This window comes from Cherax quadricarinatus, chromosome 3, assembly GCF_038502225.1.
Source record: "Cherax quadricarinatus isolate ZL_2023a chromosome 3, ASM3850222v1, whole genome shotgun sequence".
Taxonomy (NCBI): domain Eukaryota; kingdom Metazoa; phylum Arthropoda; class Malacostraca; order Decapoda; family Parastacidae; genus Cherax; species Cherax quadricarinatus.
This window is the reverse complement of record NC_091294.1, coordinates 31,114,871-31,128,840: the sequence shown is the minus strand read 5'-3', so window position 1 is coordinate 31,128,840 and position 13,970 is coordinate 31,114,871. Positions and strand designations below refer to the sequence as shown.

The 13,970-nt window shown below is 43.4% G+C and overlaps 1 protein-coding gene across 4 annotated transcripts in view; it reads left to right on the top strand.

Annotated features, from left to right (window-relative positions):
* Positions 1 to 13,970, top strand: part of LOC128684074 (cell adhesion molecule Dscam2) — a 1,056,358-nt gene that overhangs the window by 910,108 nt on the left and 132,280 nt on the right. The gene's annotated exons all lie outside the window — the stretch shown is intronic.

Sequence of the window (13,970 nt, the reverse complement as noted above, 5' to 3'; positions counted from 1 at the left end):
GGTTAAAAGATAATCAAACACAAAGTGGGAGTTGTCACAGTTGCTCTTTGCTGATGACACTGTGCTTTTGGGTGATTCTAAAGAGAAGTTGCAGAGGTTGGTGGGTGAGTTTGGTAGGGCATGTAAATGGAGACAAATGGTTTTTAGGAGTGTAAGCAAGGTAACATTTATGAAGGGATTCAGGGACACTGGCAGGCTGGACTTGAGTCCTGGAGATGGCAAGTACAGTGTCTACACTTTAAAGAAGTTTTATAACGGTAGTGTAAGCGCGCCTCTGGCAAGACAGTGGAGTGAATGATGATGGAAGTTTCTCTTTTTCGGGCCACCCTGCCTTGGTGGGAAGCAGCCGATGTGTTAATAATCAAAAAAAATAAACCGAGAGGTGCATAAACTCTGTGTCGTATATATATGCCGGGATTTTAATTGAATTCTCATTTTTTAAAGACTATAATATTCTTCACCTTAATGACAATCGTGTAGTGGAAAGGCTTCAAACCCAGACAGTCAACTCTTAATGTCTCCATGGGAGACATGTTCTCTCGGTGCGGCTAAAAATTCTCTCTCTGTCTCTCTCTCTTTCTCTCTCTCACGGGAGCCGGGAAAGAGAGTGAGAGGAGGAGGAGGAGGAGAAGGAAGAGGCCGGAGAATTAATTACGGAGAAGATAACACGATAAACAGTGAGATGGAGAGATTTAACGAGATTAAAAAAAAATCTCGCGAATAGGAAAAAAAACGATAGAAGGGCAAAAAAATCATGTAGAGCATTAAGACGAGGAGGAAGACTCACCGGTCACAACATTATCAGGATAAGTAAGAATCTTCCAGTACGATGATAACGTAAGAACTAGAATCATTCAGTACAACTTCAACACAAGAATCATGCAGTACTTTTTGAGAAGAAGAAATGACTCGTCCACTAGAACATTAATATATGTAAGAATCATCCAGTCGTACATTAACACAGGTAAGAATCATCCAGTCCTACATTAACACAAGTAAGAATCATCCAGTCATACATTAACACAGGTAAGAATCATCCAGTCCTACATTAACACAGGTAAGAATCATCCAGTTCTACATTAACACAGGTAAGAATCATCCAGTCGTACATTAACACAAGAAAGAATCATCCAGTCCTACATTAACACAAGTAAAAATCATCCAGTCGTACATTAACACAAGTAAGAATCATCCAGTCCTACATTAACACAGGTAAGAATCATCCAGTCGTACATTAACACAAGAAAGAATCATCCAGTCCTACATTAACACAAGTAAAAATCATCCAGTCGTACATTAACACAAGTAAGAATCATCCAGTCCTACATTAACACAGGTAAGAATCATCCAGTCGTACATTAACACAAGTAAGAATCATCCAGTCCTACATTAACACAAGTAAGAATCATCCAGTCCTACATTAACACAAGTAAGAATCATCCAGTCCTACATTAACACAAGTAAAAATCATCCAGTCGTACATTAACACAAGTAAGAATCATCCAGTCCTACATTAACACAGGTAAGAATCATCCAGTCTTACATTAACACAAGTAAGAATCATCCAGTCCTACATTAACACAAGTAAAAATCATCCAGTCGTACATTAACACAAGTAAGAATCATCCAGTCCTACATTAACACAAGTAAAAATCATCCAGTCGTACATTAACACAAGTAAGAATCATCCAGTCCTACATTAACACAAGTAAAAATCATCCAGTCGTACATTAACACAAGTAAGAATCATCCAGTCCTACATTAACACAAGTAAAAATCATCCAGTCGTACATTAACACAAGTAAGAATCATCCAGTCCTACATTAACACAAGTAAGAATCATCCAGTCGTACATTAACACAAGTAAGAATCATCCAGTCCTATATTAACACAAGTAAAAATCATCCAGTCGTACATTAACACAAGTAAGAATCATCCAGTCCTACATTAACACAAGTAAAAATCATCCAGTCGTACATTAACATAAGTAAGAATCATCCAGTCCTACATTAACACAGGTAAGAATCATCCAGTCGTACATTAACACAAGAAAGAATCATCCAGTCCTACATTAACACAAGTAAATATCATCCAGTCGTACATTAACACAAGTAAGAATCATCCAGTCCTACATTAACACAGGTAAGAATCATCCAGTCGTACATTAACACAAGTAAGAATCATCCAGTCCTACATTAACACAAGTAAGAATCATCCAGTCCTACATTAACACAAGTAAGAATCATCCAGTCCTACATTAACACAAGTAAAAATCATCCAGTCGTACATTAACACAAGTAAGAATCATCCAGTCCTACATTAACACAGGTAAGAATCATCCAGTCTTACATTAACACAAGTAAGAATCATCCAGTCCTACATTAACACAAGTAAAAATCATCCAGTCCTACATTAACACAAGTAAGAATCATCCAGTCCTACATTAACACAAGTAAAAATCATCCAGTCGTACATTAACACAAGTAAGAATCATCCAGTCCTACATTAACACAAGTAAAAATCATCCAGTCGTACATTAACACAAGTAAGAATCATCCAGTCCTACATTAACACAAGTAAAAATCATCCAGTCGTACATTAACACAAGTAAGAATCATCCAGTCCTACATTAACACAAGTAAGAATCATCAAGTCGTACATTAACACAAGTAAGAATCATCCAGTCCTACATTAACACAAGTAAAAATCATCCAGTCGTACATTAACACAAGTAAGAATCATCCAGTCCTACATTAACACAAGTAAAAATCATCCAGTCGTACATTAACACAAGTAAGAATCATCCAGTCCTACATTAACACAGGTAAGAATCATCCAGTCGTACATTAACACAAGTAAGAATCATCCAGTCCTACATTAACACAAGTAAAAATCATCCAGTCGTACATTAACACAAGTAAGAATCATCCAGTCCTACATTAACACAAGTAAAAATCATCCAGTCGTACATTAACACAAGTAAGAATCATCCAGTCCTACATTAACACAAGTAAAAATCATCCAGTCGTACATTAACACAAGTAAGAATCATCCAGTCCTACATTAACACAAGTAAAAATCATCCAGTCGTACATTAACACAAGTAAGAATCATCCAGTCCTACATTAACACAAGTAAAAATCATCCAGTCGTACATTAACACAAGTAAGAATTATCGAGTCCTACATTAACACAAGTAAAAATCATCCAGTCGTACATTAACACAAGTAAGAATCATCCAGTCCTACATTAACACAAGTAAAAATCATCCAGTCGTACATTAACACAAGTAAGAATCATCCAGTCCTACATTAACACAAGTAAAAATCATCCAGTCGTACATTAACACAAGTAAGAATCATCCAGTCCTACATTAACACAAGTAAAAATCATCCAGTCGTACATTAACACAAGTAAGAATTATCGAGTCCTACATTAACACAGGTAAGAATCATCCAGTCGTACATAAACACAAGTAAGAATCATCCAGTCCTACATTAACACAAGTAAAAATCATCCAGTCGTACATTAACACAAGTAAGAATCATCCAGTCCTACATTAACACAAGTATAAATCATCCAGTCGTACATTAACACAAGTAAGAATCATCCAGTCCTACATTAACACAAGTATGAATCATCCAGTCGTACATTAACACAGGTAAGAATCATCCAGTCCTACATTAACACAGGTAAGAATCATCCACTATATTTTTTACATAAAATACAAAAGTATTGCCTGGTTAATAATGGAACTTGAGAATAACTGTTGGTAAGCAAAATGAATTCAGAAGAATTCTATGTAAATACGATTGTGGTACAAGACTTGAAAAGTATGAGAACAGTAAATATAATCTGATGAACAATGATATTTAGACACATTTTTTGTAGATTATATGAGTATCTTGAGCAGTTTACCTCACCAAGTCATGTGAGATGATCTGACGACCCACTGGTTGACCTGAGGACTCGTGGGATGACCCGAAAGACTCGTGGAATGACCTGAAGACTCGCTTAAAGCACCTGAGATTTACCTTGGCTATCATCCTACCACCGTCCTCCACCCGCCCCCCCAACTCACCCCTACTACTCCCCCCCCCTTTCCCTTTCCATATTTTCTGTGAACCTTACGATTATACGTAATTGGGGTTCACGAGATGCTAATAGCAGAGCTGCTGGGTACCTTCTCAAATGCACCCAATTACCTGAGTGTAATGAAGTTAGCGAAGTCGTACGGCATTCTCTGCCGAGCGCTGAGCTGACTACAACCACCTTGAATTGGGAACTGCAAATATTTATAATACTGGAATGAACAAAAAAATTTGTAGAAGAGACATGCTACCAAAATGCTATGATGAAATTGAGACACATGTGCAACATCTGGGTATCTTATTGTAGACGTTTCGCCATCCAGTGGCTTTATCAATACAAATTCCAGGACATAACTTAAAGACTGAACGGAAATCTTTATCGAGACGACAGCGTTTATAACAGAAGATACACATTATATATATATATATATATATATATATATATATATATATATATATATATATATATATATATATATATATATATATATATATATATATATATATAATGTGTATATATATATATATATATATATATATATATATATATATATATATTATATATATATATATATATATATATATAGATATATAATATATATATATATATATATACATTGCCAACACAATACTTACCACATTTAGGAGATTTCCTCTGAGCTGTTCCCAGTTCCTCCCTGGGCACTCGACTCGACCCACAGGCCAGGGACTGACCCCGTCAGATACTTTTTCTCTAAGGTTGACGGACTGATTACATCAGCTTTATTTCATTTCAACTACTGCCTCTGTATTTGACTGAAGAAGCCTACTGTGTAGGCGAAACGTTTTATCAATAAAACTACCTAACTGCTGCACACGTGTTTTAATCTTCAATTTGTTAGTATTCTATATAAATTTCATCAACATTAATCGTGTGTGTACGAATGGTATACAATACCGACATAGTTCTACTGTCTTCAAGTTATGTCCTGGAATTTGTATTGATAAAGCCACTGGATGGCGAAACGTCTACAATAAAGATACCCAGATGTTGCACATGTGTCTTAATCTCAACATTAATCGTGTGTGTACTAGTGTACTAGTGTACACAGTTCAAGAGTACATAACTCATCTTTGTACTCTTGTACATAATGTACATCACCTTTAATGTGATGTACAGCAGAGTGACTGGTGACTGACGTTACAGGTCGACAAGCAAGTGTGTAACCATAGCACAGCAGAGTAAGACTCATTTTTCATGTTAACGTTTCGCTCAGGACTGAGCGTTATTGTGTTTGATGGAGGCTCCATAACGCTGACTCCTGGGCGAGACGTAGCCAGAAATCAAAGTTTTGCATTGCCTTGCTACACGAGTCGTTCGTTATATTTTACATTATATTTCACAGTTACCTGTGAAAGGACCTCAGCTAAATGGTGAAAAAGAGTAATTGCAGTGACGTCCCTCACTGGTGCAACGTTTCATCTACGAGCTGCAACGTTTCATCTACGAGCTGCAACGTTTCATCTACGAGTTGCAACGTTTCATCTACGAGTTGCAACGTTTCATCTACGAGTTGCAACGTTTCATCTACGAGTTGCAACGTTTCATCTACGAGTTGGAACGTTTCATCTACGAGCTGCAACGTTTCATCTACTAGTTGCAACGTTTCATCTACGAGTTGCAACGTTTCATCTACTAGTTGCAACGTTTCATCTACGAGTTGCAACATTTCATCGACGAGCTGCAACGTTTCATCTACGAGTTGCAACGTTTCATCTACGAGTTGCAACGTTTCATCGACGAGTTGGCCTTTTAATGTACTTGGATAAATATAGGTAAATGGTACAGAGAACCTGCAAGTTGATACATCACACACCTGTGCGATACTCGGGTGTCTTTATAATGGAAACCTTTCGCCACACCGATGCATCATCATATTGATAAGAGTACACTATATGCTGTACTCTTATCAATATCGATGGACTGTTTACATTGACTTCAGGTTGAGGGACTGATTACCTCAAACTCCTTCTGATCTTCACCAATCTTCTTTGTACTGGACTGATGAAGTCACTGTGTAACGAAACATTTCCATTATGTAGATACCCAAATGCTGCACATATGTCTAATTTATCTACAAGGTAAAAGCCCACTCGAGGGCGAAACGTTCCAATAAAGAACTTCAATGGGAAGTTTTTTCACAATATCAAACAACGTGACTATGTGACTGTGTAATATATTTTTTAGTGACTTAAAGACAAACAACATAGTTCTGTCACTTTTTATTGGCAGCTGTGTGTAAAAGAAAGCAGAGCCACCTGGTGGAGGTATGCAACGCGAAATCATCTGGCCAACGAGCAGGTGTGCTGTAGTGCTAATGTCTCGCCAGGAGTAGAGTTGGTGGACTGACTCGATTACCTCGTTTGTGGTAATCGTTTCGGTCAACCAGACTCATTCTGGCTGGCAGTGTGCCCATTTCTCAGTGTGACCCGCTCGTTCTCTGGTGTATTTGTGTGTTAGTAATCGTGACGAAACTCTACAGCAGTTGTAATTAGTGTATGTAGTGAATTTATATAAATGTATATATATATATATAATATATATATATATATATATATATATATATATATATATATATATATATATATATATATATATATATATATATATAATTTATATGTCGTGCCGAATTTGTAAAACTGGTGAATTAGCAAGAACTCATTTAAAATTAATTTCCTCTTTTACGTTTAAAAATATATTTTTTTCATTAATGTTAATGTAAAAATTTTTAATTTTGCACTAAAAGAATCTTAGAAAACTTACCTAACCTTATTATAACAAGAGCAGTTTATTTTAGCCTAACCCAACTAAATATATTTTAAATACGTTTACAATAATTTAGTACTAAACAAACACAATCAAATATTTTTTTTTCGTTGGGTTCAGAACGATTTTGGCGAAATTATTGCATACACAAATTTTCACATGTCCTATATGGCAAGATGAACGTTGCTATTTAAGCCAAGATCGCAAGTTCTGCCGATTCGGCACGACACATACATATATATATATATATATATATATATATATATATATATATATATATATATGTATATATATATATATATATATTAATTTATTTATTTATTTATTTATTTATAATTATGCAGTAATCGAGAACAAGCGGAACAAGTTTCAAAATAAACTTAGGGTGAGCTGAATAATAGCTCTAGGCCTTTCGTGTTGCAATCACATCATCAGGAGCTTGCAATGTTAAAGAAACAGAGCAGGAAATCAAGATTCGTTCATGTGAATTTACTTCGTGTAATTCGTGTGACATTGTTGCTGGCTGATGCCTTCAACAGAGCCCAGTGTTACAGACTCGCAACACAAGTACCGGTGCTCGCGAAACACATTCATCATTATTCATTCGACAACTGTCCCACCATAATTGCCTGGACACCACATTTCACATGACCCACCAAACTGTGCCATCCACAGGTTAATATGCTGGGTTATAACATTTTTTTTAAGTCATACGAAGGAAATAAAAATACTTAATTGACTCCTCTGAATACATAACCACAAATGAAGATTACAAATACATAATGCATACATAATCATGTATGTATGGATACATAGGAGTCTCTTCAACAGAGACATGTATTAACACTTAACATGGCGAAACTCTACCCTGTGCGAAATGTCGCAGTGAAAGGTTGTTTTTCACAGTTATTCCAGGCTAACTTGCTCGATACCAGGGATTCAGAACATCACTTGTCAAACGTTACAAGTAACGCATAATTTAAAACAAATACGTTATATACAGAATAGTGATTGATAAACCCAGGATATGTTAAAAAAATCAACTCAATAATGTTGTCTAATAAGCACAAAGAACGGCTAATAAACTGATAGAAGAGATTGACAGAGACTGATAAAGGTGATGATTGAAGAGGGGCAACCGGACCTCGTAATGTGATACTGGAGGTGGTGAGGGAGGCTAGGTGAGGGAGGCTAGGTGAGGGTGGCTGGGTGAGGGTGGCTGGGTGAGGGTGGCTAGGTGAGGGTGGCTAGGTGAGGGTGGCTAGGTGAGGGTGGCTGGGTGAGGGAGGCTAGGTGAGGGAGGCTAGGTGAGGGAGGCTACGAGAGGGAGGCAAGGTGAGAGAGGCTAGGTGAGGGTGGCTTGGTGTGGGTGGCTGGGTGAGGGTGGCTGGGTGAGGGTGGCTAGGTGAGGGTGGCTGGGTGAGGGTGGCTGGGTGAGGGTGGCTAGGTGAGGGTGGCTAGGTGAGGGTGGCTGGGTGAGGGAGGCTGGGTGAGGGAGGCTAGGTGAGGGAGGCTAGGAGAGGGAGGCTAGGTGAGAGAGGCTAGGTGAGGGTGGCTAGGTGAGAGAGGATAAGTGAGGGAGGCTATGTGAGGGAGGCTAGGTGAGAGAGGCTAGGTGAGGGAGGCTAGGTGAGAGAGGATAAGTGAGGGAGGCTATGTGAGGGAGGCTAGGTGAGGGAGGCTAGGTGAGGGTGGCTAGGTGATTGTGGTTAGATGAGGGAGGCTAGGTGAGGGAGGCTGGGTGAGGGAGGCTAGGTGAGGGAGGCTAGGTGAGGGTGGCTAGGTGAGGGAGGCTAGGTGAGGGAGGCTAGGTGGGGGAGGCTAGGTGAGGCACGCTAGGTGAGGGTGGCTAGGTGAGGGAGACTAGGTGAGGGTGGCTAGGTGAGGGTGGCTAGGCGAGAGACGCTAGGTCAGGGAGACTAGGTGAGGGAGGCTAGGTGAGGGAGGCTAGGTGAGGGTGGCTAGGTGAGGGAGGCTAGGTGAGGGTGGCTAGGTGAGGGTGGCTAGGTGAGGGAGACTAGGTGAGGGTGGCTAGGTGAGGGTGGCTAGGTGAGGGTGGCTAGGTGAGGGTGGCTAGGTGAGGGAGACTAGGTGAGGGTGGCTAGGTGAGGGAGGCTAGGTGAGGGAGGCTAGGTGAGGGTGGCTAGGTGAGGGAGGCTAGGTGAGGGAGGCTAGGTGAGGGTGGCTAGGTGAGGGAGACTAGATGAGGGTGGCTAGGTGAGGGAGGCTAGGTGAGGGAGGCTAGGTGAGGGAGACTAGGTGAGGGAGGCTAGGTGAGGGTGGCTAGGTGAGGGAGGCTAGGTGAGGGTGGCTAGGTGAGGGTGGCTAGGTGAGGGAGACTAGTTGAGGGTGGCTAGGTGAGGGTGGCTAGGTGAGGGAGGCTAGGTGAGGGTGGCTAGGTGAGGGATGCTAGGTGAGGGAGACTAGGTGAGGGTGGCTAGATGAGGGATGCTAGGAGAGGGAGGCTAGGTGAGGGTGGCTAGGTGAGGGTGGCTAGGTGAGGGAGGCTAGGTGAGGGTAGCTAGGTGAGGGTGGCTAGGTGAGGGAGGCTAGGTGAGGGAGGCTAGGTGAGGGAGACTAGGTGAGGGAGGCTAGGTGAGGGTGGCTAGGTGAGGGAGGCTAGGTGAGGGTGGCTAGGTGAGGGTGGCTAGGTGAGGGTGGCTAGTTGAGGGTGGCTAGGTGAGGGAGGCTAGGTGAGGGAGACTAGGTGAGGGAGGCTAGGTGAGGGAGGCTAGGTGAGGGTGGCTAGGTGAGGGTGGCTAGGTGAGGGAGGCTAGGTGAGGGAGGCTAGGTGAGGGTGGCTAGGTGAGGGAGGCTAGGTGAGGGAGACTAGGTGAGGGAGGCTAGGTGAGGGTGGCTAGGCGAGAGAGGCTAGGTCAGGGAGACTAGGTGAGGGAGGCTAGGTGAGGGTGGCTAGGTGAGGGAGGCTAGGTGAGGGTGGCTAGGTGAGGGTGGCTAGGTGAGGGTGGCTAGATGAGGGTGGCTAGATGAGGGTGGCTAGGTGAGGGAGACTAGGTGAGGGTGGCTAGGTGAGGGAGGCTAGGTGAGGGAGGTTAGGTGAGGGTGGCTAGGTGAGGGAGGCTAGGTGAGGGAGACTAGGTAAGGGTGGCTAGGTGAGGGTGGCTAGGTGAGGGAGACTAGATGAGGGTGGCTAGGTGAGGGAGGCTAGGTGAGGGAGGCTAGGTGAGGGTGGCTAGGTGAGGGATGCTAGGTGAGGGAGGCTAGGTGAGGGAGACTAGATGAGGGAGGCTAGGTGAGAGAGGCTAGGTGAGGGAGGCTAGGTGAGGGTGGCTAGGTGAGGGAGGCTAGGTGAGGGAGGCTAGGTGAGGGAGACTAGGTGAGGGAGGCTAGGTGAGGGTGGCTAGGTGAAAGTGGCTAGGTGAGGGAGACTAGATGAGGGTGGCTAGGTGAGGGAGGCTAGGTGAGGGAGGCTAGGTGAGGGTGGCTAGGTGAGGGATGCTAGGTGAGGGAGGCTAGGTGAGGGAGACTAGGTGAGGGAGGCTAGGTGAGGGAGGCTAGGTGAGGGAGGCTAGGTGAGGGTGGCTAGGTGAGGGTGGCTAGGTGAGGGAGGCTAGGTGAGGGTGGCTAGGTGAGGGAGACTAGTTGAGGGTGGCTAGGTGAGGGTGGCTAGGTGAGGGAGGCTAGGTGAGGGTGGCTAGGTGAGGGTGGCTAGGTGAGAGAGACTAGGTGAGGGTGGCTAGATGATGGATGCTAGGAGAGGGAGGCTAGGTGGGGGTGGCTAGGTGAGGGTGGCTAGGTGAGGGAGGCTAGGTGAGGGTGGCTAGGTGAGGGTGGCTAGGTGAGGGGGACTATGTGAGGGTGGCTAGGTGAGGGTGGCTAGGTGAGGGGGCTAGGTGAGGGAGGCTAGGTGAGGGAGGCTAGGTGAGGGAGGCTAGGTGAGGGAGGCTAGGTGAGGGAGGCTAGGTGAGGGTGGCTAGGTGAGGGTGGCTAGGTGAGGGAGGCTAGGTGAGGGTGGCTAGGTGAGGGTGGCTAGGTGAGGGAGGCTAGGTGAGGGTGGCTAGGTGAGGGAGGCTAGGTGAGGGAGGCTAGGTGAGGGAGGCTAGGTGAGGGTGGCTAGGTGAGGGAGGCTAGGTGAGGGAGGCTAGGTGAGGGAGGCTAGGTGAGGGTGGCTAGGTGAGGGAGGCTAGGTGAGGGTGGCTATTTGAGGGAGGCTAGGTGAGGGAGGCTAGGTGAGGGAGACTAGGTGAGGGTGGCTAGGTGAGGGAGGCCAGGTGAGGGTGGCTAGGTGAGGGAGACTAGGTGAGGGAGGCTAGGTGAGGGTGGCTAGGTGAGGGTGGCTAGGTGAGGGAGGCTAGGTGAGGGTGGATAGGTGAGGGTGGCTAGGTGATGGAGACTAGGTGAGGGTGGCTAGGTGAGGGAGGCTAGGTGAGGGTGGCTAGGTGAGGGTGGCTAGGTGAGGGAGGCTAGCTGAGGGTGGCTAGGTGAGGGAGGCTAGGTGAGGGTGGCTAGGTGAGGGTGGCTAGGTGAGGGTGGCTAGTACCTCAGGGGTAGGGACAGACGGGGGTCAGGGAGAACTAGCAGGCATGAGAGTGATGAGGGAGATGCTGCTGATAATTATGAAGGATAGTGAGGAAGGACAGGAGGGACGAGGATAGGTGGGAAGAAGAACAAGAGAAGTTAAAGGGGTTAATTATTATTATTATTACTAAAGTTATTATTATTATTATTATTATTATTATTATTATTATTATTATTAATAATAATTGATATTAGAACAGTAAACCAGCAGAGGCCAATCAACTCCTGCATAAAAAGTAATCGGGTTTGATACAGGGAGGATAATGTTACCTCCAGTTCCCTGGATCAAGCGCCCTTCACCAGCATCAAAGAATAACCAGAAAAAATTAATTTGGTCTTGGAAACAAAAATGAGATAAAAAAAAAGTCTGTTTTAATGTTGGTTAATCGAAGTTCGCGATTACGGATGTTTCGCGATTACGGATGTTTCGCGATTACGGATGTTTCGCGATTACGGATGTTTCGCGATTACGGATGTTTCGCGATTACGGATGTTTCGCGATTACGGAAGTTTTGCGATTACGGATGTTTCGCGATTACGGATGTTTTGAGATTACGGATGTTTCGCGATTACGGATGTTTCGCGATTACGGATGTTTTGCGATTACGGATGTTTCGCGATTACGGGTGTTTTGAGATTACGGATGTTTCGCGATTACGGATGTTTCGCGATTACGGATGTTTCGCGATTACGGATGTTTCGCGATTACGGATGTTTCATGATCACGGAAGTTCGTGAATACTGAGGCACATTTGTATACCTTTGTATACCTAAAATGTGTATGAACCAGTCCAGTTACGACCTAATAATTTAGTTCGTAAAATTGAAGGTATCTCTGAGTGTCTCAACCATCCTCTTCTTCCTCCTTCTCCTCTTCTTCTTCTTCTCCTCCTCTCCTTCTTCCTCCTCTTTTAGCTGGGCATAATCCACACGTCTTTCCAGCGTCTTCCATTAGCGAGTTAATTACCTTAATGTATTAATTATGATGTATGCTCTCTCTCTCTCTCTCTCTCTCTCTCTCTCTCTCTCTCTCTCTCTCTCTCTCTCTCTCTCTCTCTCTCTCTCTCTCAATGATAAGACAAGACAAAATTAAGTTCGGATTTTTAACCCCGGAGGGTTAGCCACCCAGGATAACCCAAAAAAGTCAGTGAGTCATCGAGGACTGTCTAACTTATTTCCATTGAAGTCCTTAATCTTGTTCCCCAGGATGCGACCCACACCAGTCGACTAACACCCAGGTACCTACTTACTGCTAGGTGAACAGGACAACAAGTCTAAAGAAACGCGTCGAAATGTTTCTACCCTACCGGGAATCGAACCCGGATAATCAGTGTGTGAAGCAAGAACTTTGCCAGCAATATCACGTCAACAAAAAATAAAAAATAACTACAAAGACAAGAAAAATAACAAGAAAAAACGAAGTTATGTAGGTCTTAGTTATTTATTATTTATCATAATCTTTTTTGAATGATTTATTCCTGAAAATTACCATCATGTGTGTTTTAATATTCAGAAAAAAGAAAGTAGTGTATATACTCTGAGAATATACAAGTGGACATACACAGATATACACAGATATTGATTAATGTATATCGAGAGATGCATACACACCTCTCGGGGGTATATACACCATGTGATACACATTTTTTGGTGTATATGCACTCAGGTACACGATAGTCATGCACTCATCACTGGTCATGTACTCATCACTGGTCATGCACTCATCACTGGTCATGCACTCATCACTGGTCATGTACTCATCACTGGTCATGTACTCATCACTGGTCATGTTCTCATCACTGGTCATGTTCTCATCACTGGTCATGTACTCATCACTGGTCATGTACTCATCACTGGTCATGTACTCATCACTGGTCATGTACTCATCACTGGTCATGTACTCATCACTGGTCATGTACTCATCACTGGTCATGCACTCATCACTGGTCATGTACTCATCACTGGTCATGTACTCATCACTGGTCATGCACTCATCACTGGTCATGTACTCATCACTGGTCATGTACTCATCACTGGTCATGTACTCATCACAGGTCATGTACTCATCACTGGTCATGCACTCATCACTGGTCATGTACTCATCACTGGTCATGTACTCATCACTGGTCATGTACTCATCACTGGTCATGTACTCATCACTGGTCATGTACTCATCACTGGTCATGTACTCATCACTGGTCATGCACTCATCACTGGTCATGTTCTCATCACTGGTCATGTACTCTTCACTGGTCATGCACTCATCACTGGTCATGTACTCATCACTGGTCATGTACTCATCACTGGTCATGTACTCATCACTGGTCATGTACTCATCACTGGTCATGCACTCATCACTGGTCATGCACTCATCACTGGTCATGTACTCATCACTGGTCATGCACTCATCACTGGTCATGCACTCATCACTGGTCATGCACTCATCACTGGTCATGTACTCATCACTGGTCATGCACTCATCACTGGTCATGCACTCATCACTGGTCATGCACTCATCACTGGTCATGCACTCA